The sequence below is a fragment of the Coregonus clupeaformis genome, unplaced genomic scaffold (genome assembly GCF_020615455.1).
Source record: "Coregonus clupeaformis isolate EN_2021a unplaced genomic scaffold, ASM2061545v1 scaf0522, whole genome shotgun sequence".
Taxonomy (NCBI): Eukaryota; Metazoa; Chordata; class Actinopteri; order Salmoniformes; family Salmonidae; genus Coregonus; species Coregonus clupeaformis.
The window spans coordinates 98,225-123,006 of NW_025533977.1; the positions used below are offsets into that span (position 1 = coordinate 98,225).

General features: G+C 43.8%; 1 pseudogene; it reads right to left on the reverse strand.

Moving 5' to 3' along the window:
- Window positions 1-10,968: 10,968 nt before the first annotated feature.
- Window positions 10,969-24,782, reverse strand: part of LOC123484977 — a 54,895-nt pseudogene continuing 41,081 nt past the window's right edge.

Below are 24,782 nucleotides of genomic sequence, written 5' to 3' on the forward strand. Positions count from 1 at the left end.
AGTACCAGTCAAAACTTTGGACACACATACCATTCAAGGGTTTTTCTTTATTTTTACTATTTTCTACATTGTAGAATAATAGTGAAGACATCAAAACAATGAAATAACACATATGGAATCATGTAGTAACCAAAAAAAGGGTTAAACAAATCAAAATATATTTTATATTTGAGATTCTTCAAAGTAGCCACCCTTTTCCTTGATGACAGCTTTGCACACTCTTGGCATTCTCTCAACCAGCTTCATGAGGTAGTCACCTGGAATGCATTTCAATTAACAGGTGTGCCTTGTTAAAAGTTAATTTGTGGAATTACTTTCCTTTTTTAATGCGTTTGAGCCAATCAGTTGTGTTGTGACAAGGTAGGGGTGGTAAACAGAAGATAGCCCTGTTTGGTAAAAGACCAAGTCCATATTATGGCAAGAACAGCTCAAATAAGCAAAGAGAAATGACAGTCCATCATTACTTTAAGACATGAAGGTCAGTCAATCCGGAAAATTTCCAGAACTTTTAAAGTTTCTTATAATAATATAATAATATGCCATTTAGCAGACACTTTTATCCAAAGCAACTTACAGTCATGCGTGCATACATTTTTTTGTGTATGGGTGGTCCCGGGGATCGAACCCACTACCTTGGCGTTTCAAGCGCCGTGCTCTACCAGCTGAGCTACAGAGGACCACTTCAAGTGCAGTGGCAAAAACCATCAAGTGCTATGATGAAACTGGCTCTCACGAGGACTGCCACAGGAAAGGAAGACCCAGAGTTACCTCGGCTGCAGAGGATAAGTTCATTAGAGTTACCAGTCTCAGAAATTGCAGCCCAAATAAATGCTTCACAGAGTTCAAGTAACAGACACATCTCAACATCAACTGTTCAGAGGAGACTGCGTGAATCAGGCCTTCATGGTTGAATTGCTGCAAAAGAAACCACTACTAAAGGACACCAATAAGAAGAAGAGACTGCTTGGGCCAATAAACATGAGCAATGGCCATTAGACCGGTGGAAATCTGTCCTTTGGTCTGATGAGTCCAAATTTGAGATTTTTGGTTCCAACCGCCGTGTCTTTGTGAGACGCAGAGTAGGTGAACAGAGGATCTCCGCATGTGTAGTTCCCACCGTTAAACTTGGAGGAGGAGGTGGGTGGTGTGGGGAAGTGCTTTGCTGGTGACACTGTCTGTGATTTATTTAGAATTCAAGGCATACTTAACCAGCATGGCTACCACAGCATTCTGCAGTGATACGCCATCCCATCTGGTTTGCGCTTAGTGGGACTATCATTTGTTTTCAACAGGACAATGACCCAACACACCTCCAGACTGTGTAAGGGCTATTTGACCAAGGAGGGGAGTGCTGCATCCGATTATCTGGCCTCCACAATCAACAGACCTCAACCCAATTGAGATGGTTTGGGATGAGTTGGACCACAGAGTGAAGGAAAAGCAGCCAACAAGTGCTCAGCATATGTGGGAACTCCTTCAAGACTGTTGGAAAAGCATTGCAGGTGAAGCTGGTTGAGAGAATGCCAGGAGTGTGCAAAGCTGTCATCAAGGCAAAAGGTGGCTACTTTGAAGAATCTCAAATATAAAATATATTTTGATTTGTTTAACCCTTTTTTTGGTTACTACATGATTCCATATGTGTTATTTCATAGTTGATGTCTTCACTAATATTCTACAATGTAGAAAATATTAAAACATAAAGAAAAACCCTTGAATTAGTAGGTGTGTCCAAACTTTTAGCTGGTACTTTATATAGAATGGAAAATAGCCTAGCATGATAAATGAGCAATGCTAATTTTTTATTTTTATTTTTTATTTCACCTTTATTTAACCAGGTAAGCCAGTTGAGAACAGGTTCTCATTTACAACTGCGACCTGGCCAAGATAAAGCAAAGCAGTGCAATAAAAACAACACAGAGTTACATATGGGGTAAAAAACATAGTCAAAAAATACAACAGAAAATATATATACAGTGTGTGCAAATGTAGCAAGTTATGGAGGTAAGGCAACAAATAGGCTATGAGTGCAAATAATTACAATAGTATTAACACTGGAATGCTAGATGTGCAAGAGATTATGTGCAAATAGAGATACTGGGGTGCAAAAGAGCAAAATAAATAACAATATAGGGATGAGGTAGTTGGGTGGGCTAATTTCAGATGGGCTGTGTACAGGTGCAGTGATCGGTAAGGTGCTCTGACAACTGATGCTTAAAGTTATTGAGGGAGATAAGAGTCTCCAGCTTCAGAGATTTTTGCAATTCGTTCCAGTCATTGGCAGCAGAGAACTGGAAGGGAATGGCGGCCAAAGGAGGTGTTGGCTTTGGGAATGACCAGTGAGATATACCTGCTGGAGCGCAGACTACGGGGTGGGTGCTGCTATGGTGACCAATGAGCTAAGATAAGGCGGGGATTTGCCTAGCAGTGATTTATAGATGGCCTGGAGCCAGTGGGTTTGACGACAAACATGTAGTGAGGACCAGCCAACAAGAGCGTACAGGTCACAGTGGTGGGTAGTGTATGGGGCTTTGGAGACAAAACGGATGGCACTGTGATAGACTACATCCAATTTGCTGAGTAGAGTGTTGGAGGCTATTTTGTAAATGACATCGCGAAGTCAAGGATCGGTAGGATAGTCAGTTTTACGAGGGCATGTTTGGCGGCATGAGTGAAGGAGGCTTTGTTGCGAACAGGAAGCCGATTCTAGATTTAACTTTGGATTGGAGATTCTTTATGTGAGTCTGGAAGGAGAGTTTACAGTCTAACCAGACACCTAGGTATTTGTAGTTGTCCACATACTCTAGGTCAGACCCATCGAGAGTGGTGATTCTAGTCGGGTGGGCGGGTGCCAGCAGCGTTCGATTGAAAAAGCATGCATTTAGTTTTACTAGTGTTTAAGAGCAGTTGGAGGCTACTGAAGGAGTGTTGTATGGCATTGAAGCTCGTTTGGAGGTTTGTTAACACAGTGTCCAATGAAGGGCCAGATGTATACAAAATGGTGTCGTCATGCGTAGAGGTGGATCTGAGAGTCACCAGCAGCAAGAGCGACATCATTGATATACACAAAGAAAAGTGTCGGCCCAAGAATTGAACCCTGTGGCACCCCCATAGAGACTGCCATAGGTCCAGACAACAGGCCCTCCGATTTGACACACTGAACTCTATCTGAGAAGTAGTTGGTGAACCAGGCGAGGCAGTCATTTGAGAAACCAAGGCTATTTAGTCTGCCAATAAGAATGCGGTGGTTGACAGAGTCGGAAAGCCTTGGCCAGGTCGATGAAGACGGCTGCACAGTACTGTCTATTATCAATCGCGGTTATAATATCGTTTAGGACCTTGAGCATGGCTGAAGTGCACCCATGACCAGCTCGGAAACCGGATTGCATAGCGGAGAAGGTGCGGTGGGATTCGAAATGGTCGGGTGATCTGTTTGTTAACTTGGCTTTCAAATACTTTCGAAAGGCAGGGCAGGATGGATATAGATCTGTAGCAGTTTGGATCTAGGAGTGTCACCCCCTTTGAAGAGGGGGGATGACGCGGCAGCTTCAATCTCTGGGGATCTCAGGGACGTTATGAAAGAGAGGTTGAACAGACTAGTAATAGGGGTTGCGACAATTTCGGCGGCTAGTTTTAGAAAGAAAGGGTCCAGAATGTCTAGCCCAGCTGATTTGTAGGGTCCAGATTTTGCAGCGCTTTCAAAACATCAGCTGTCTGAATTTGTGTGAAGGAGAAGCGGGGGGGCATGGGCAAGTCATGCTAAAATGCTCATGCATTCCAATGCAAAAAGGTAACAGTAGTGCTAACACTAGTGGGAGTGTGAGCTAGCTCACAAGCTCAACACATGGTAATTATAGACAATAGACCACAAAACTTAGCTCCACATAATATGACACAGATCTAAAAAGGCACTTTACGTTTAGATGCACGCACAACTAAACATCAGACATACAGCGATTCAATCCACAGGAGGAAAAGTTCAACAGGAGGGTAACTGTGGAAGTGCTCATCAGGATGGGGAAAGCATAGACAAACTGAAACTGAAATCCCCAGAATCAATGCCACTGATAGGCTGAAGCAGATGTGGTGATAAGTATTTTGCGTGACATTAACCAATAAGACACTAACAAAATTGGGGTCCTCTGAATGGGGGAGATTAAGCTGCCCGACTAGAACTAACCAGAAGGAATGGCTAGAATCAGCTGACTGAAGCTGGCCGCTTTTATGAAGCTGGCCGTTTTAACCAGTGGTGGAAAAGTACCCAATTGTCATACCTGAGTAGAAGAAGTAAAAATACCTTAATAGAAAATGACTCAAGTAAAAGTGAAAGTCACCCAGCAAAATACTACTTGAGTAAAAGTATAAAAGTATTTGGTTTTAAATAGATTTAAGTATCAAAAGCAAAAGTAAAAGCATAAATCATTTCACATTCCTTATATTAAGCAAACCAGACCGCACTTATTTTTTTTTTTACAGATTGCCAGTGGCACACTCCAACATTCGGACATAATTTACAAACAAAGCATTTTTCTTTAGTGAGTCCACCAGATCAGAGGCAGTAGGGATGTTCTCTGATAAATGAGCGAATTGGACAATTTTCCTGTCCTGCTAAGCATTCAAATTTTAACCAGTACTTTTGGGTGTCAGGGAAGATGTATGGAGTAAAAAGTACATTATTTTCTTTAGGAATGTAGTGGAGTAAAAATAAAAGTAGTCAACAATATAAATAGTAAAGTAAAGTACAGATACCACCAAAAAATGACTTAAGTAGTACTTTAAATTATTTTTACTTAAGTTGTGAGGACCATAGTAACTGTGAGACGCTGGGAGACGAGAAGCAAGTACAGGGGAGTGAACATTTAATATATACAGACATGAACCAAAACACATCTGGCTAGGGGAAACATAATGACATTAATTCTGACACGGGGATCAAACTGCGGAACAGACAGATATAGTGGAGGTAATTAAACGGTGATGAAGTCCAGGTGAGTCCAATGAAGTGCAGATGTGCGTAAGATGGTGACAGGTGTGCGTAATGATGGGGGAGCCTGGAACCCTCGAGCGCCAGGCAGGGGGAGCTGGGGCAGACGTGACATAAGTACTTTACACCACTGGTTTTAACACATGCTGAATGCAGGAGATTGACGTAGTCTACATAGGGAATTGGTCCCTAAATGCAGTTACTAATTGCTGGCAGTGGCAAATAAACATTTATAAATCATGATTGTTGTGTACTCAGCACCTGTATTTTAGAGTGCAACTGTGTTTTATACATTTAAAGGGGAAATCTGCTGTTGAAACAACAACAAAACGGCACCCTGTCACTGTTTTTGGTAAACAGCTGAGGGACGGGGTTGGAGAAATGTAACTACTGTCAAATTCATAGAAAGAGCTATGGATGCGAGGACTGACGTTCCATGTGATCAAAATGATAGTTTCAACCATGATTTCAGTCTATACAGTGTTTGTTTACAAGTACATTGTTTACAACAATGGAGTAAAAACAAGCTTATATTTTGGGTTCTGCTAATAGTTGAACTAAGCTCGTGGGGCATTTGTACATTGTATTCTTCAAGGATCAATGGGTATACAGGCATCCATGGGGATACAGGCACCGTTGATAACGTAGAGCAAAAAAGATAATACAGTACATGAAAATAGTAAAAATACTGAGCTATGTTGTAAATTATGCTCGAAAAACAATGTGAAAATGTATATGATTTTATACTAATACAATTGCTCAGAGAAAGAGATTTTGTTTAACAAGTTTTTTTATATCTCAAAAAGACAGGTGTCAAGATTATTACCACCCGTGTTTTCAATACTCCAGCACCTTCCACTTGCCAAGATAACAGCACTGAGCCTTTTACTAAAAAGTTTTTGGAGGTTGGAAAACTAATTGGGATGGATATTAGACCATTCCTATATACAGTACGTTTCCAGATCCTTGATATACTTTGGTCTACGCTTATGGAACTGGTTCAGGGAACAGAGCTGAAAACCGAACCGGGAATGAATCGAACCGGGAATGAAACTGATCTCTAGTGTTCCAGAATAATGTTATTTTTATACTGAACAAAAATATAAATGCAACATGCGTTTCAAATATTTTACTGAGTTACAGTTCATATAAGGAAATCAGTCAATTGAAATAAATAAATTAGGCCCTAATCTATGGATTTCACATGACTGGGCAGGGTGCAGCCAATGGGTGGGCCTTGGAGGGCATAGGCCCACCCACTTGGCAGCCAGGCCCACCCACTGGGGAGCCAGGCCCAGCCAATCAGAATTAGTTTTCCCCACAAATTGGCTTCATTAAAGACCGAAATACTCCTCAGCACCTCTGATTTGTAGAATTGTTTGTTTCAATACCTGTGTTTTTGCACGTACAGTCGTGGTCAAAAGTTTTGAGAATGACACAAGTATTGGTCTTCACAAAGTTCGCTGCTTCAGTGTTATGAGATATTTTTGTCAGATGTTACTATGGTATACTGAAGTATAATTACAAGCATTCCATAAGTGTCAAAGGCTTTTATTGACAATTACATAACGTTTATGCAAAGAGTCAATATTTGCAATGTTGACCATTATTTTTCAAGACCTCTGCAATCCACCCTGGCATGCTGTCAATTCACTTCTGGACTGATGGCAGCCCATTCTTGCATAATCAATGCTTGGAGTTTGTCAGAATTTGTGGGTTTTTGTTTGTCCACCCGCCTCTTGAGGATCGACCACAAGTTCTCAATGGGATTAAGGTCTGGGGAGTTTCCTGGCCATGGACCCAAAATGTCAATGTTTTGTTCCCCGAGCCACTTAGTTATCACTTTTGCCTTATGGCAAGGTGCTCCATCATGCTGGAAAAGGCATTGGTCGTCACATTTTTTTACATTGCATTTTAGTCATTTAGCAGAGGCTCTTATCCAGAGCGACTTACAGTTAGTGAGTGCATACATTTTTTTTTTCATACCCCGTGAGAATCGAAACCACAACCCTAGCGTTGCAAAAGCCATGCTCTACCAAGTGAGCTACATCCCTGCCTGCCATTTCCTCCCCTACCCTGGACGACGCTGGGCCAATTGTGCCCCGCCCCATGGGTCTCCCAGTCATGGCCAGCTACGACAGAGCCTGGATTCGAACCAGGATCTCTAGCGGCACAGCTAGCACTGCGATTCAGTGCCTTAGACCACTGCGCCACGCCACTGGGCGTACTCTGCCCAGTCACCAAACTGTTCTTGGATGGTTGGGAGTAGTTGCTCTCAGAGGACGTGTTGGTACCATTCTTTATTCATGGCTGTGTTCTTAGGCCAAATTGTGAGTGAGCCCACTCCCTTGTCTGAGAAGCAACCCCACACATGAATGGTCTCAGGATGCTTTACTGTTGGCATGACACAGTACTGATGGTAGCGCTCACCTTGTCTTCTCCGGATAAGGTGTTTTCCGGATGCCCAAACAATCGGAAAGGGGATTCATCAGAGAAAATGACTTTACTCCAGTCCTCAGCAGTCCAATCCCTGTACCTTTTGCAGAATATCAGTCTGTCCCTGATGTTTTTACTGGAGAGAAGTGGCTTCTTTGCTGCCCTTCTTGACACCAGGCCATCCTCCAAAAGTCTTCGCCTCACTGTGCGTGCAGATGCACTCACACCTGCCTGCTGCCATTCCTGAGCAAGCTCTGCACTGGTGGTGCCCCGATCCCGCAGCTGAATCAACTTTAGGAGATGGTCCTGGCACTTGATGGACTTTCTTGGGTGCCCTGACGCCTTCTTCACAACAATTGAACCTCTCTCCTTGAAGTTCTTGATGATCCGATAAATGGTTGATTTAAGTGCAATCTTACTAGCAGCAATATCCTTGCCTGTGAAGCCCTTTTTGTGCAAAGCAATGATGACGGCACGTGTTTCCTTGCAGGTAACCATGGTTAACAGAGGAAGAACAATGATTTCAAGCACCACCCTCCTTTTAAAGCTCCCAGTCTGTTATTCTAACTCAATCAGCATGACAGAGTGATCTCCAGCCTTGTCCTCATCAATACTCTCACCTGTGTTAACTAGAGAATCACTGACATGATGGCAGCTGGTCTTTTTGTGGCAGGGTTGAAATGCAGTGGAAATGTTTTTTTAAGGATTAGGTTAATTTTCATAGCAAAGAGGGACTTTGCAATTAATTGCAATTCATCTGATCACTCTTCATGACATTCTGGAGTATATGCAAATTGCCAAAATCAAAACTGAGGCAGCAGACTTTGTGAAAATTAGTATTTGTGTTATTCTCAAAACTTTTGACCACGACTGGTTGAGTAATCTTATGCTACAGAAAAAAAATAACAAACTAATGAACTTGTAACAATGTGGCTGTGAGTCGAGAAGCAGGTACAGGTGAAACGTTTAATAAAACAACAAACATTAAACGAGACAGCGTAACAGTGGCGATATAGCATGATCACAGGAACAATACCGACTGAGGACTAAACGTAAGGGGAGGGACATATAAATGGGAGGTAATGAGGAAGGTAATGGAGTCCAGGTGTGAATCATAATGATCTTTACGGATCATGGATGCCAGGTGTGCGTAATGATGAAACCCAGGACTGGTGGTTAGTATTCCTGTGACGTCGCACGCCGGAGGGGAGCAGCAGGAGTAGACGTGACAGTACCCCCCTCTGGACGCAGCGGCTCCCGCTGCAGGACGACCAGAGGGACGACCCCGAGACGAGGAGCGGGTCGGTCCGGACGGCGAAGGTGGAAATCACGGATGATGTTGGGATCCAGAATGTCCTCCAGAGGAGCCCAACACCGCTCCTCTGGGCCATACCCCTCCCAGTACACCAGGTACTGGAGCCGACCCCCACGGGCCGGGAGTCCAGTAGGGATCTGAAAGCATACACCGGACTCCCCTCGATGTCCAGGGGGGGTGTCGTGGGGGACAGCATCAGCTAGGGGACCAGGAACGACCGGCCTGAGAAGGAGACATGAAAAGAGGGTGCGATACGATAATGACTGGGCAGCTGTAACCTATACGACACCTCGTTGACCCTCCAGAGAACCTTGAATGGCCCCACAAACGGTGGGCTCAGTTTCTTGCAGGGCAGGCGGAGTGGGAGGTTCCTGGTAGAAGGCCAGAAAGCCTGCCTGTTCCTTTTGATGATGGACGGCGAATTGGAGTCTCACGTGAGAGTCGCTCCACACTCATCAACCGCAGGAGCTTCGGTCTGGCCCGGGGTCCACGGAGCTTGGGCCGGCTGAAAATCCAGAACACACTGGAAGGGGGTCAACCCAGTGGAGGAGTGACGTAGCGAGTTCTGGGCGTACTGTGCCCATGGAAGGAATCGTGCCCACTCACCCTACCGGTCCTGACAGTGACTCCTCAGGAACCTCCCAGCTCCTGGTTCATCCTCTCCACCTGCCCATTGGACTGAGGCCGGTACCCGGAAGTGAGGCTGACCGTGACCCTGAGCTTCTCCATGAAGGCCCTCCATACTCGTGATGTGAATTGGGGGCCACGGTCGGAGACGATGTCCTCCCGGAAGGCCATAATGCCGGAAGAGTGCCTCAGTGACCTGGAGAGCAGTGGGGAGACCAGGAAGAGGGATTAAACGACAGGACTTAGAAAATCTATCCACTACCACCAAAATAGTGGTGAAACCATCAGAGGAGGGGAGATCGGTTACAAAGTCAATGGATAGATGTGACAAGGGTCGCTGAGACATGGGAAGCGGCAGGAGCTTCCCTGTTGGAGCGTTCCCGGGGAGACTTGGTTTGAGCACATACGGAACAGGAGTTGACATAGCGAGTGACGTCCTGCGCTAAGGTGGGCCACCAGTATTTCCCAGAGATGGATTGGGTAGTGCGAGAAATTCCTGGATGTCCAGCGACGACAGCTGTGTGCGCCCAGGTCAGCAGCCGATCCCTTATCCCTGTGGGAACGTAAATGCGCTCCGGAGGACAATTAGTGGGTGCAGACTCCAGAGCTTGGCGGATGTCCGCATTTACGTCCCAGACCACAGGAGCTACGACTCGGGAGGATGGAATTATGGGCACATTCTGGACATTACCCTCCCCGAGACGGGACAGAGCATCGGCCTTGGTGTTCTTAGAACATGGGCAATAGGTCTGCGTGAAGTCAAACCTTGTGAAGAAAAGGGCCCACCTTGCTTGGCGCGGATTCAGCCTCCTCGCTGTCAGTATGTACTTCAGGTTCCGATGGTCGGGGAGAATGATGAATAGCTCCTTGGCGCCCTCCAGCCAGTGTCTCCACTCCTCTAATGCCAACTTCACCGCCAGCAGCTCCACGATCACCGACGTCGTATTTCCTCTCTGCAGGGGACAGTTTCTTAGAGTGAAACGCACACGGGTACAACTTCTGTGGGTTACCCTGTCGTTGAGACAGAACTGCCCCCACGCCTACCTCTGAAGCATCCACCTCCACCACAAAGGATGTCGTGGGATCTGGGTGTTTGAGCACTGGGGCAGAGGTGAAACGTCCTTTGAGTAGACAGAAGGCCTCATCGGCTGCTGGGCTCCACTCCAACCTACGGGGGCCCTCCTTTAAGGAGAGAGGTGAGAGGAGCGGTGACAGAGCTGAAGTTCCTGATGAAGCGGCGGTAGAAGTTGACAAACCCCAAAAACCATTGTAACCCCTTTATGGTGGTTGGAACTGGCCATGACCTGACTGCATCTACCTTCTTGTCGTCCATCCTCACACCCTGCGGGGCTGATTTGGTAGCCTAAGAAGGGAGACCGTCCTCTGGTGAAATTGGTACTTCTCAGCCTTGACGAACAGGTGGTTTATAGAAGGCGTTCCAGGACTGCTCGAACGTGAATGATGTGATCCTCGAGGTAGCCGAGTAGATCAGGATGTCATCGATATACACGACCACCTGGCGGCCGAGCATGTCCCTGAACACCTCGTTAACGAATGCCTGGAACACTGACGGAGAATTGGCTAACCCATATGGCATTACCAAGAACTCTTAGTGACCAGACTTCTTGCTAAATGCCGTCTTCCACTCATCCCCCTCGCGGATGCGGATGAGATTGTATGCACTCCGCAGGTCCAGTTTGGAAAAGAACCGGGCCTCGCGGAGCTGCTCGATGGCTGACGGCACCAATGGGAGAGGGTACCAATACTTACAGATGATTTCGTTGAGTCCTCTGTAGTCAATGCAGGGACGTAACCCTCCATCCTTCTTGGCCACGAAGAAGAAACCAGCCGACGCAGGGGAAGTGGACGTGCGGATGAAACCTTGTTGGAGTGTGTCTTGGATGTAATCCTCCATGGCCTGGGTCTCACCCACTGACAGAGGGTAGATGCGTCTGCACGGAGGCGCAGAACCTGAAAGCAGGTCGATGGCACAGTCCCAGGGGGAGGAGGAAGACAGGTGGCGCGGGTCTTGGAGAATACCTCCTGCAGGTCCTGGTATACCTCCGGGATGTTGGGCTGAAGGGCAACCACAGGACTCTCAACCGACGTGGAACCACAGGGGACAGGGAAGCAGGTCCTCCGGCATTCGGGTGACCAGTCTGCAATTCTCATTCTCGACCATGAGATGGTAGGGTTGTGGCATTGAAGCCAAGGGAGGCCGAGGATGATCTTGTGGACTGGTGCACTGGTAAAGAAGAAGGGAATGTTCTCCTGATGAATGGACTCCACAGTGAGGGTGAGTGGTTGACAGATGTGGGTGACGGTACCAGATCCTAAAGGCCCACTATCCAGGGCTTGAACAGGAAAAGGAGAGGAGAGCGGGTATGAGTTGATGTTAAGAGAGGAGGCAAGGGTCTGGTCAATAAAGTTACCCGCGGCACCGGAATCCACAAACGCTGTAGACACAGTACATGAGGGACAGTCAGATAGTGTAATGGACATCAAAAAGAGCCTAGTAGACAGTGATGAAGATGGAATACTCACTCCTGCCCTAGGGGGTGGAAGATCACGTGTCCGTCCCTCTGCTCTTGTGGATCCCGGGTTCGGACATGCCGGACACCTCTGGAGCTTGTGCCCTCCTTGTCCACAGTACAGACAGAGCCCCAGCTGTATCCGTCTGTGGCGCTCTGCCGTGTGGAGACGAGTGACCCCTACCTCCATGGGTTCAGACTCTGATTCCAAGTGTTCACTGAGGGAGGGAGAGAAGCGATGTGAGTACCGGAGCTCCCGAAGTAGGTTATCCAGACGGATGGCCATCGCAATGAGTGGGTCCAAGGTGAGGTTGTCGTCTAGACAGGCCAGTTCCGTCTGGACCTCTTCACACAAACCTCATCTAAATAGCGTATGAAGCGCCAGCTTATTCCATCCACTGGATGTTCCTACTGTCCGAAAGGTGAGCGCGTACTCAGCAGCCGTTTGATTACCCTGCCGTAATTGCAGTAGCCGCTCACATCCCTCTCTGCCCTCCGGGGGATGATCAAAAATACATTTAAACAGATCCATGAACCCCTCATAACATTTACATTTACATTTTAGTCATTTAGCAGACGCTCTAATCCAGAGCGATTTACAGTTATGAGTGCATACATTATTTTTTTTATTTTTTTCACACTGGCCCCCGTGGGAATCGAACCCACACATAAGAATCAAGCTCCTCCTCTCCTCTCTCCCAGACGGCCGAGCCCATTCCAACGCCCACCCAGTCAGCAGAGAAATCACCGTGGCAACCTTGAACCTCTCGTGGTGGGAGCTCCCAACTGATGCGTAAAATAGAGGGAGCACTGAAGTAGGAAGCCACGGCATTTAGATGGTGTACTGTCATATTTTCCGGGAGGGATAAATGGGTATCGCTGACCTGAGCAGGTTGCTGAATGGGCTGATGTGCTGGCTCGCTGGGTCGACTGGTTGTAGAGTATCCTCCACTGGATGAAGACAATGCCTCCTGGGTGTGTTCGAGACGTTGCAAACTGCGAAGAACCTCCTCTATAGCCGATCCCAGTTGTGCCAGCTGGTCATGGTGTTGATGTAGAAGATAACCCTGTTCATCGACCGTCTGAGAGATATTCGAATTCCCTGCTGCTTCCATGGTTGGAGTCGATATTCTGTAACAATGACGCTGTGAGTCGAGATGCAGGTGAAACATTTAATAAAACAACAAACATGAAACGAGACAGCGTAACAGTGGCGATATAGCATGATCACAGGAACAATACCGACTGAGGACTAAACGTAAGGGAGGGACATATAAATGGGAGGTAATGAGGAAAGTAATGGAGTCCAGGTGTGAATCATAATGATCTGCAGGTGCGCGTAATGATGGATGCCAGGTGTGCGTAATGATGAATCCCAGGACCGGTGGTTAGTATTCGCGACGTCGCATGCCGGAGGGGGAGGAGCAGGAGTAGACGTGACAGAACTAAACCAATCTGTTAGTAGTTGGACTTATTGTACCTACAGTTGAAGTCTGAAGTTAACATACACTTAGGTTGGAGTCATTAAAACTCGTTTTTCAACCACTCCACACATTTCTTGTTAACAAACTATAGTTTTGGCAAGTCGGTTAGGACATCTACTTTGTGCATGACACAAGTAATTTTTCCAACAATTGTTTACAGACAGATTATTTCACTTACAATTCACTGTATCACAATTCCAGTGGGTCAGAAGTTTACATACACTAAGTTGACTGTGTCTTTAAACAGCTTGGAAAATTCCAGAAAATGATGTCATGGCTTTAGAAGTTTCTGATAGGCTAATTGACATCATTTGAGTCAATTGGAGGTGTACCTGTGGATGTATTTCAAGGCCTACCTTCAAACGCACTGCCTCTTTGCTTGATATCATGGGAAAATCAAAAGAAATCAGCCAAGACCTCAGAAAAAAAATTGTAGACCTCCACAAGTCTGGTTCATCCTTGAGAGAAATTTCCAAACGCCTGAAGGTACCACGTTCATCTGTACAAACAATAGTACGCAAGTATAAACACCATGGGACCACGCAACCGTAATACCGCTCAGGAAGGAGACGCGTTCTGTCTCCTAGAGATGAACGTACTTTGGTGCAAAAAGTGCAAATCAATCCCAGAACAACAGCAAAGGACCTTGTGAAGATACTGGAGGAAACAGGTACAAAAGTATCTATATCCACAGTAAAACGAGTCCTATATCGACATAACCTGAAAGGTCGCTCAGCAAGGAAGAAGCCACTGCTCCAAAACCGCCATAAAAAAGCCAGACTACGGTTTGCAACTGCAGATGGGGACAAAGATCTTACGTTTTGGAGAAATGTCCTCTGGTCTGATGAAACAAAAATAGAACTGTTTGGTCATAATGACCATCGTTATGTTTGGAGGAAAAAGAAGGTGGCTTGCAAGCTGATGAACACCATCCCAACCGTGAATCACGGGGTGGCAGCATCATGCTGTGGGGGTGCTTTGCTGCAGGAGGGACTGGTGCACTTCACAAAATAGATGGCATCATGAGGAAGGAAAATTATGTGGATATATTGAAGCAACATCTCAAGACATCAGTCAGGAAGTTAAAGCTTGGTCGCAAATGGGTCTTCCAAATGGATTTACGTAGTCTCAATAATTGATCTTCCCTACCCCAGCAGTCATTCTCAATGCAGGTTGCGGGTGATTAAAAGTTCCAATTGTTGGATATCCTCACTGGCTGGATTCCAAAAGGAATTACACATCACTTTGCAAGCCAGCATAGTGTGACTTGCAGGCTTGATGTGGCCTGTTAACCGAATAAAGTCCTTGCAATATATGTAATGTATTGTCACAAAGAGTTTAAAGAAACTAAAGAGCAAATAAGGTCAAATAAATTATCCAGTTGAATTGTATGTTCACTCAACCTATTTTAAATTGAGTGAACATACAATTCCATTTGAGAATGTATGTTGGTTAAGCCCAAATGTTGAGCAAACTCACAATCCTATTGCAGCTGGTTGCCTTACAATTGTACATTGAATCAAAATGTTTAAAAAAAATTACAGTGTGGTCGGAATACTGGAACGGAAACAAAACAAATAGGGGTTCTGCTCGTAAAGGAACAATTGGAAAAATATTTTGGTTCCAACCCCTGCATGTTACCAAATGTTTATACCCCAGTGAAACGGTACAGCCATGTAAGGCCACAATACAGTTCCTTAAACTGAGATTAACTTTTAAAAAGTAGAAAATTAATGCAGATTTTCTTAGGAGTGCTAATAATTTTGACAACTTCCTTTTTTGAAAAATATATGTAACTTGTTAAACAAAACATCTTTCTCTTAGCAATTGTATACAATATAGCAATCAGTATTTTTTCTCATCTCTATCAAGGATGCCAATAATTTTGGAGGTGACTGTACATCCTCAACTTCAAAGTAAATCAATTGTTGTACCAGTCACAGATTGCCCCTTTTAAGGTATGTTATGAAATAATATATAGTTAAGTTACACTATGCTCACAGGAATTTCCAACATTTTATTGACAACTTCATATAACAGATCAACATTGTTTAATAGACAAATCAGTACATGCAATAGTTTGGGACAGAGGTTAGGGTAATTGATACCCCTGACTTCTTCCATGAATCTGTTAAAAATTCTGAAAAACATGTTATAGATTGTACAAAGCACTGTGGGGATGGGTCTAGTGTGTACTTATTGGTCATTCAGATTGACCGATTCACAGAGGGCAAGAAGAAACAATTGGAAGAAGCCTGGGGTGAAATCAGAGAGAAAACGATTGTCCTCTTTACTCATGGAGAGGACCTGGAAAATATGAGTAAAGACATGTTAAAAATATAACTGAGCTTTTGGGGACAGGTCCCATGTGTTCAGAAACACTGTCAAAGACAGTCAGCAAGTAGTGGAACTGATGATGATGATCTCCAGATTCCCAGGCTATGATCAAAAGTTCCCTGATTTAAAGGAGTGTGAAAAGAGCCACAGATTCACAGGAGAGAATAAACAACACTGTAAAATGTTTTTGCACACTGAGTTAAGTTATGATCATGTAGAAGACATGAGTGCCACCAATGACTTCATACGAACAATGGATTGAAAATGTTGCACATTCATAATGGATTTATTGTCTTTTATAGGAATTATGCTATATCATTTTCCAGTTTTATGGATAAAGGTGCATTTGTTCTAGATTCCTGTTTTGCTGTATATATATTCATTGATATTGAGATCAAGCAAAAAGGCAGTAACTGCTCATTTGGTCGAAAATGAGTTAATGTCATTTCTGCAACATTAAATACCTGCTTAATCATGTGGACAAGTATCCTGCCTCTATTGTATTGTGTTTTGGAGAAAACGGGGGTCACATTAGCAGTACTTTGTTGGTGGCGTATGTAATTAGCACAATACGTTTTGGCATGCCAAATGTGTGCACAATGTGTCTGCTTCGGTGCCATCACTACATGAACGTGGGAAGAAACTGTTTTGCCAAAATGACTTCCACCAATCCCTGTGGCCTAGATGATTATAGTATCTATGGGGATCAAAGTTCCGCAAAAGTTACTGTGAAACCAAGGTAAATGGCAGTAACTGAACTTACTGGCTTTTAGCTTGGTTTTAACCTGCCCTTGGCTGCAGTTACTGCCTTTTACCTTGGTATCATATCATTTTATTCTGATAGTGATACAACCGAACCTGTATGACACTGACTGACAGCTACACACACATACATACATTGCTAATCTAGGGTCACAACATCATGGCACAGCATTCCCGGGGTGAAATGATGGTTGAACTTGCTCTGAAACGCCGACACCCAGACACTGGTAAGAACTAGCTAGCTAAGTAGATCTGAGAATATAATTAATTAGCTAGCTAGCAAGCATAGACTAACAATGCTACCAGCTCCCATAGAGGAGATCTGCAATTGATACTGACTTCAATCTATTAGCCCTATAATGAATTATATTCTGAAATGTCATCTGATGGTTTCTTTGAATCAGTACACCACACACACAATTTCTAGCCAGTGACAGCCACCTAAACTATTAGAACTGATACGCCCATACCAAAATGTAAAAACATACCTAGCTAGCATTAGCATGAAGCAATAGATTTGTGCTACCTGCTCCCATAAGAGGCGATTAGCAATTTATACTAGCTTCAATCTATTATCCCTGTAATGAATACAATCCCTATAATTTTATTCTGACATTCCATGGGTTATTTGAATCAGTAACGTTACACCACACACACGATCTCTAGCCAGCTGACAGTCAGTTAGATGTGCACCCTATACTGAATTGTCAAAACCACGCACTCTCATTTTCCGGTTGAGCACACACACAGCATTGCTACATCATTAATAATACAGTGGGGGGAAAAAAGTATTTAGTCAGCCACCAATTGTGCATGTTCTCCCACTTAAAAAGATGAGAGAGGCCTGTAATTTTCATCATAGGTACACGTCAACTATGACAGACAAATTGAGAATTTTTTTTCTCCAGAAAATCACATTGTATGATTTTTAATGAATTTATTTGCAAATTATGGTGGAAAATAAGTATTTGGTCACCTACAAACAAGCAAGATTTCTGGCTCTCACAGACCTGTAACTTCTTCTTTAAGAGGCTCCTCTGTCCTCCACTCATTACCTGTATTAATGGCAACTGTTTGAACTTGTTATCAGTATAAAAGACACCTGTCCACAACCTCAAACAGTCACACTCCAAACTCCACTCTGGCCAAGACCAAAGAGCTGTCAAAGGACACCAGAAACAACATTGTAGACCTGCACCAGGCTAGGAAGACTGAATCTGCAATAGGTAAGCAGCTTGGTTTGAAGAAATCAACTGTGGGAGCAGGTGTATGTAATTAGCACAATAAGTTTTGGCATGCCAAATGTGTGCTCAATGTGTCTGCTTCGGTGCCATCACTACATGAACGTGGGAAGAAACTGTTTTGCCAAAATGACTTCCACCAATCCCTGTGGCCTAGATGATTATAGTATCTATGGGGATCAAAGTTGCCGTGTGAGGGTGCATTATGACTGTACAACCACTTCAATACTAGGTTTTATTCCTGTCAATGTCCGTCCATGCAATCTAAATAAGCAATAGGGCTATAAGAGTCCAAGAAGATGGACATCATCACCAAGCTGTGTCCTCTGATGCCTGCAAATCGAAGGCAGTTCTGGAATGCCTTGGCTGTGAACAGCATAGCTGAGGATGAGGAGTGATATGGAAGAGCACTGAAGAAGCAGTGTTGCCAACTCCTCAGTAAGGAAAGCAGCTATTGGCTGTCCTAAAAGTCGCTAGAAGTCGCTAAATGACGTCATTACAGAATTTGCATAATTGGCCATGTGCATGTAATTGTGATGGACGCTGTAGGAGAGAGGAATAACGTCATGGGAGAGACAAAAAGGGAGTAAAAAACACCCTAAATATGTTTAGAACTACAAATGAACTTTCTTCTGTCGATTCTTGTTTTTTTTTATGTCACAATTCCAACCCTCCTCCTTTATCTGGGCTTGGGACCGGCAAAAGTGACCCAAAAGAGACACTCTGGCAGAGTTACTTAGTTTTTTATTTTAGTTTTGTTTGTTTTATATTTTAGTTTTCTTAAGTTTGGTTTTGTTTTTTAACGTTATGGTCCACTTAGGAGCCTACAACAAGTCACAGTAAAACATGAACATTTTTAACCATAACATAAAAAATATAAAAAATGTATACAATCTGCATTAACAATCTAAATGGACCAAAAAGAGACAATAGAAAAAACTGTCAATGGCAATGTGAGAAAATGATGGTAACTAGTCTGGCCCTAATTCAGGTTAAAAGTTTATTTTTTTCAGAACCCCCTCCCACACACACAGGCTGTGCTGGCTCACAGAAAGAGTGGGTCATCGTCATTTTGGTCAAGGCTCTCTATGGCAGGTTCAGCAACTGAGGGAGATGACTTAAATGAGTAAGCAGCTGATGTGCCAAAAAGCTGCAAAACATTATCAGGCAGCTGGTGCTCATAGCAAGCCTCACCAGACAGCTTCAGTCCATATCGAATGTACAGGATGGAGTTAAGGGTCTGCAAGGACATCCGATTTCTAAGTTTGCTTTTTACCACACTCATCTGGCTGAATACTCTCTCGACTTCAGCATTCGAGTGTGGCAAGGACAACACAGACACAGCAGCCATGGCAAGTTCTTGAAACGGGTTGATATCAGCTGCATCCCTGAACTTCCAAATCTCACTCCAGAAGCCCAGTGTGTTTTTTGTCTCATTCCATTTACTAAGATGGATGGCACGCCATTGCTGGACAATCTTGTCTATCTCTGCAGGGGAGTAGCCAAGGAGCTTGGCTATTTTTTATATTTCTCCAGGGCTCTTATTGTGCTTTAGAGTTTCCTCCACATTGAAAACTGACATGTACTGCAATGCTTCGATATTGTCCGGCAGTCTCACCCTCAACTCATTAGTGAGGGAGATGGTGAAGGCTACACACCGCTTTCGGACATTGTTTTCATCCTCAGGCGCAAGGTGGAGCTCAGCTGTCTTTGACTCAAAAAGGTATGGTTTGGGACTGATGTATCCATCTATTGGCCCTTTGAGTACATCAACATTTGCCAGTGGATTCAGCACCCTGCTGCTCACAGACTTGATCAGGCTAACCAAGCTGTCAAGTAGCTTAAGAGGATCTCCTTGCTCTCTCTCAAAAGCCTTGATGGTCAACTGTACCTAACCCAGCACTGACTTCAAAAAAGTCAAATACAATATGTTTTGAGGATCACTGTACATGGAGTATAAAACCTCAGCCATGTAGCAGTGTTCACTGGACTTGGTGACTGCGAAATGCAGCCTAAGCTCCTCCCACTGGTCCAAAATGCGTGAAACCTCGGGTTCAATGGAGAGACAATGTGTGGCACACACCTTGGTTATCTGTAAAGGTTTTCTCCCCACATTTTCAATGCCCTGGCTGAGGGAAGGAGGTTCTCACCCAAGATTTGATGGTACATGGCGCCGTCCATCGTCCCTTTGATGTGGTGAAGTTGTCCTGTCCCCTTAGCAGAAAAAACACCCCGAAAGCATAATGTTTCCACCTCCATGTTTGACGGTGGGGATGGTATTCTTGGGGTCATAGGCAGCATTCCTCCTCCTCCAAACACGGCGAGTTGAATTGATGCCAAAGAGCTCGATTTTGGTCTCATCTGACCACAACACTTTCACCCAGTTCTCCTCTGAATCATTCAGATGTTCATTGGCAAACTTCACACGGGCCTGTATATGTGCTTTCTTGAGCAGGGGGACCTTGCGGGCGCTGCAGGATTTCAGTCCTTCACGGCGTAGTGTGTTACCAATTGTTTTCTTGGTGACTATGGTCCCAGCTGCCTTGAGATCATTGACAAGATCCTCCCGTGTGGTTCTGGGCTCATTCCTCACTGTTCTCATGATCATTGCAACTCCATGAGGTGGGATCTTGCATGGAGCCCCAGGCCGAGGGAGATTGACAATTATTTTGTGTTTTTCCATTTTAGAACAATCACACCAACTGTTGTCACCTTCTCACCAAGCTGCTTGGCGATGGTCTTGTAGCCCATTCCAGCCTTGTGTAGGTCTACAATCTTGTCCCTGACATCCTTGGAGAGCTCTTTGGTCTTGGCCATGGTGGAGAGTTTGGAATCTGATTGATTGATTGCTTCTGTGGACGGGTGTCTTTTATACAGATAACAAACTGAGATTAGGAGCACTCCCTTTAAGAGTGTGCTCCTAATCTCAGCTCGTTACCTGTATAAAAGACACCTGGGAGCCAGAAATCTTTCTGATTGAGAGGGGGTCAAATACTTATTTCCCTCATTAAAATGCAAATCAATTTATAACATTTTTGACATGCGTTTTCTGGATTTTTTGTTGTTATTCTGTCTCTCACTGTTCAAATAAACCTACCACTAAAATTATAGACTGATCATTTCTTTGTCAGTGGGCAAACGTACAAAATCAGCAGGGGATCAAATACTTTTTTCCCTCACTGTACCATCGACAGCATTAAAACCCCAGATGGTAGCATAAAAATGTATCAATCAAAAACAAAAGTTCCAAGAAAGATATAAACAATTTCCTTAATAAGGCCAATTTACTAATTCTGAGTGAACCAGAGAAAATTAATATGGATAGAAACATCTCCCTAGGTGAGCTGGTGGAGAACATTAATAAGTGAGCTGGTGGAGGACATTAATAGGTGAGATGGTGGAGGACATTAATAGGTGAGCTGGTGGAGGACATCAAAAGGTTAGCTGGTGGAGGACATTAATAGGTGAGCTGGTGGAGGACAGTAATAGGTGAGCTGGTGGAGGACATTAATAGGTGAGCTGGTGGAGAACATTAATAGGTGAGCTGGTGGAGGACAGTAATAGGTGAGCTGGTGGAGGACAGTAATAGGTGAGCTGGTGGAGGACAGTAATAGGTGAGCTGGTGGAGGACAGTAATAGGTGAGCTGGTGGAGGACAGTAATAGGTGAGCTGGTGGAGGACAGTAATAGGTGAGCTGGTGGAGGACAGTAATAGGTGAGCTGGTGGAGGACAGTAATAGGTGAGCTGGTGGAGGACAGTAATAGGTGAGCTGGTGGAGAACATTAATAGGTGAGCTGGTGGAGGACAGTAATAGGTGAGCTGGTGGAGGACATTAATAGGTGAGCTGGTGGAGGACAGTAATAGGTGAGCTGGTGGAGGACAGTAATAGGTGAGCTGGTGGAGGACAGTAATAGGTGAGCTGGTGGAGGACAGTAATAGGTGAGCTGGTGGAGGACAGTAATAGGTGAGCTGGTGGAGGACAGTAATAGGTGAGCTGGTGGAGGACAGTAATAGGTGAGCTGGTGGAGGACAGTAATAGGTGAGCTGGTGGAGGACAGTAATAGGTGAGCTGGTGGAGAACATTAATAGGTGAGCTGGTGGAGGACATTAATAGGTGAGCTGGTGGAGGACATTAATAGGTGAGCTGGTGGAGGACATTAATAGGTGAGCTGGTGGAGGACATTAATAGGTGAGCTGGTGGAGGACATTAATAGGTGAGCTGGTGGAGGACAGTAATAGGTGAGCTGGTGGAGAACATTAATAGGTGAGCTGGTGGAGGACATTAATAGGTGAGCTGGTGGAGGACAGTAATAGTCTACAAAATCTGAAATCTCCTGGTAATGATGGATTCCCAGTGGAATTTACAGACACTTTCGTCCCAAATTACTTATGCCTATGTTACTTATGCTCACAGCAGCTCTAGAGAAAAATGAACTTCTCCAATCACTATGTTTGGCTACAATCACCCTAAAGAAAAATAAGGATCCATTGTCATGCGGCTCCTTTAGCCCAGTATCACTTTTGAATGTGGATTATAAAATCACTGCTAAGGTATTGTGTTTTCACATAAAATTAATAATACAAAAGTTGATTCACTCAGACAAAACAGGGTTCATATGGAATAGGATTTCTTCAGACAATCTCCGCAAATTTTTCTATAAAATCCATCATACCAGGATCTATAACGTTCCAAAAGTGCCAGTATCATTGGATGCAGAAAAAGCGTTCGATAGGGTGGAATGGGTATATTTGGTGGTTGTCTTAAAAATGTTTGGTTTTGGTCTAGTATTTATTGCCTGGATTGAGCTGTTGTATAAATCCTCAAAGCAGCTATAAGAACAAGTGGACAAGACAGGGATGTGCTATGTCCAGTTATTTATTTGCTTTAGCCACGGAACCCCTAGCATCAATAACCAGTATGCATGGCTCAATCCAGGGAATAGAGATTGGTGGAGAACAACATATGATATCATTGTATGCAGATTGCATTTTACTATATTTATCGGAACCAGAACATTCTCTGTAATTTATTTTGCAACTGTTGGACGCAAATGGTGCAGTATCAGGATTTAAAGTCAATTGGGAGAAAACTGAAATAATGCCCATTTCTAATTATAACTTTTCAAGCTTGGAAAGTAGATTTCAGTGGAAATGGACAAAGACACATTAAATACCTGGATGTATTGATACCATTAAATTTGGCGGAGGCCTATAAAATCAACTACTCTCCTTTACTAGATAAGATTGAATCCGATGTTCAGGTAGGGTAAACATAATCGACTCCATTTGTTTTTATAGCTTCCAGTTTATTCCCCGTTAGTCAGCACTTCTACACTTAATAATGTTCTCTGGGTGTGCGCCAGCTCATGATTTTTATTAGGGTCAACATAATCAAAATTAAGATATTACCAAGGTTTATGTATTTATTTCAAGCCTTACCAGTTTCAATTCCATCCAACTTCTTTAAGAAAGTAAATGGCCTAGTCTCCAACTTTATTTGGAATGGAAAGACCTCAAAATGAATGTTTTACTGTACCTTATAAAGCTGTAGGTCTTGGACTACCTCATATGAAAATGTAATACTGGGCCGCACAACTGCATTCACCTAAACAATAGACAGCAGACTATCCTTGTGCTTGGAGGAGTATTGCATCCATAAATGTAATGCCCTATGATTTAGAATAGTATCAATACTTTGGGTCCAAGGCTTTAAAGAAGAAAAAACAAACAATCAATCCAATGATTTTCAATTCGTATTTGGGAAAATGTACATACATTTATGAAATGGAAGAAACCCATATCGCCAGGCACCCCAATTTGGAACATCACCACATAACCTCCTGCATTTAATGACAATTTAGTGACAATCCCTTTACGTCCTGGTGGCATCATGAATTTTGAGCAGATGTATTTTAATGGCTCTCTACTGTCATTCAATTAGTTACAAACAAAGTGGGTTATCCAATACCAATTTCTTTGAATTCTTACAACTAAGAAATCTTATTCAAACGCTTCAACAGAATCTGGATGAACCGAAAGCATCTAGTATTGAAAAATACTAAAAGAAGCTGTAACGCAATTATGTATGTTGGTAAATGTAAATATTGGTGACCAATATCAAAGAAAGTTTTGTAACCTAGGTCTAATTGCTGCAAACAAATGTACAGTGCCTTGCAAAAGTATTCATCCCCCTTGGCATTTTTCCTATTTTGTTGTGTTACAACCTGTAATTTAAATTGATTTTCATTTGGATTTCATGTAATGGACATACACAAAATAGTCCAAATTGGTGAAGTGAAATGAAAAAAATAACTTGTTTCAAAAAAATTCTAAAAAATTAACAACGGAAAAGTGGTGTGTGCATATGTATTCTCCCCCTTTGCTATGAAGCCCCTAAATAAGATATGGTGCAACCAATTACCTTCAGAAGTCACATAATTAGTTAAATAAAGTCCTCTTGTGTGCAATCTAAGTGTCACATGATCTGTCACATGATCTCAGTATATATACACCTGTTCTGAAAGGCCCCAGAGTCTGCAACACCACTAAGCAAGGGGCACCACCAAGCAAGCGGCACCATGAAGAGCAAGGAGCTCTCCAAACAGGTCAGAGACAAAGTTGTGGAGAAGTACAGATCAGGGGTTGGGATATAAAAAAATATCAGAAAATTTGAAAATCCCACGGAGCACCATTAAATCCATTATAAAAAAACTGAAAGAATATGGCACCACACCAAACCTGACAAGAGAGGGCTGCACACCAAAACTCACGAACCAGGCAAGGAGGGCATTAATCAGAAAGGCAACAAAGAGACCAAAAATAACCCTGAAGGAGCTGCAAAGCTCCACAGCGGAAATTGGAGTATCTGTCCATAAGACCACTTTAAGCCGTACACTCCACTGAGCTGGGCTTTACGGAAGAGTGGGCAGAAAAAACCATTAGTTAAAGAAAAAAATAAGCAAACACGTTTGGTGTTCACCAAAAGGCATGTGGGAGACACCCCAAACATATGGAAGAAGGTACTCTGGTCAGATGAGACTAAAATTGAGCTTTTTGGCCATCAAGGAA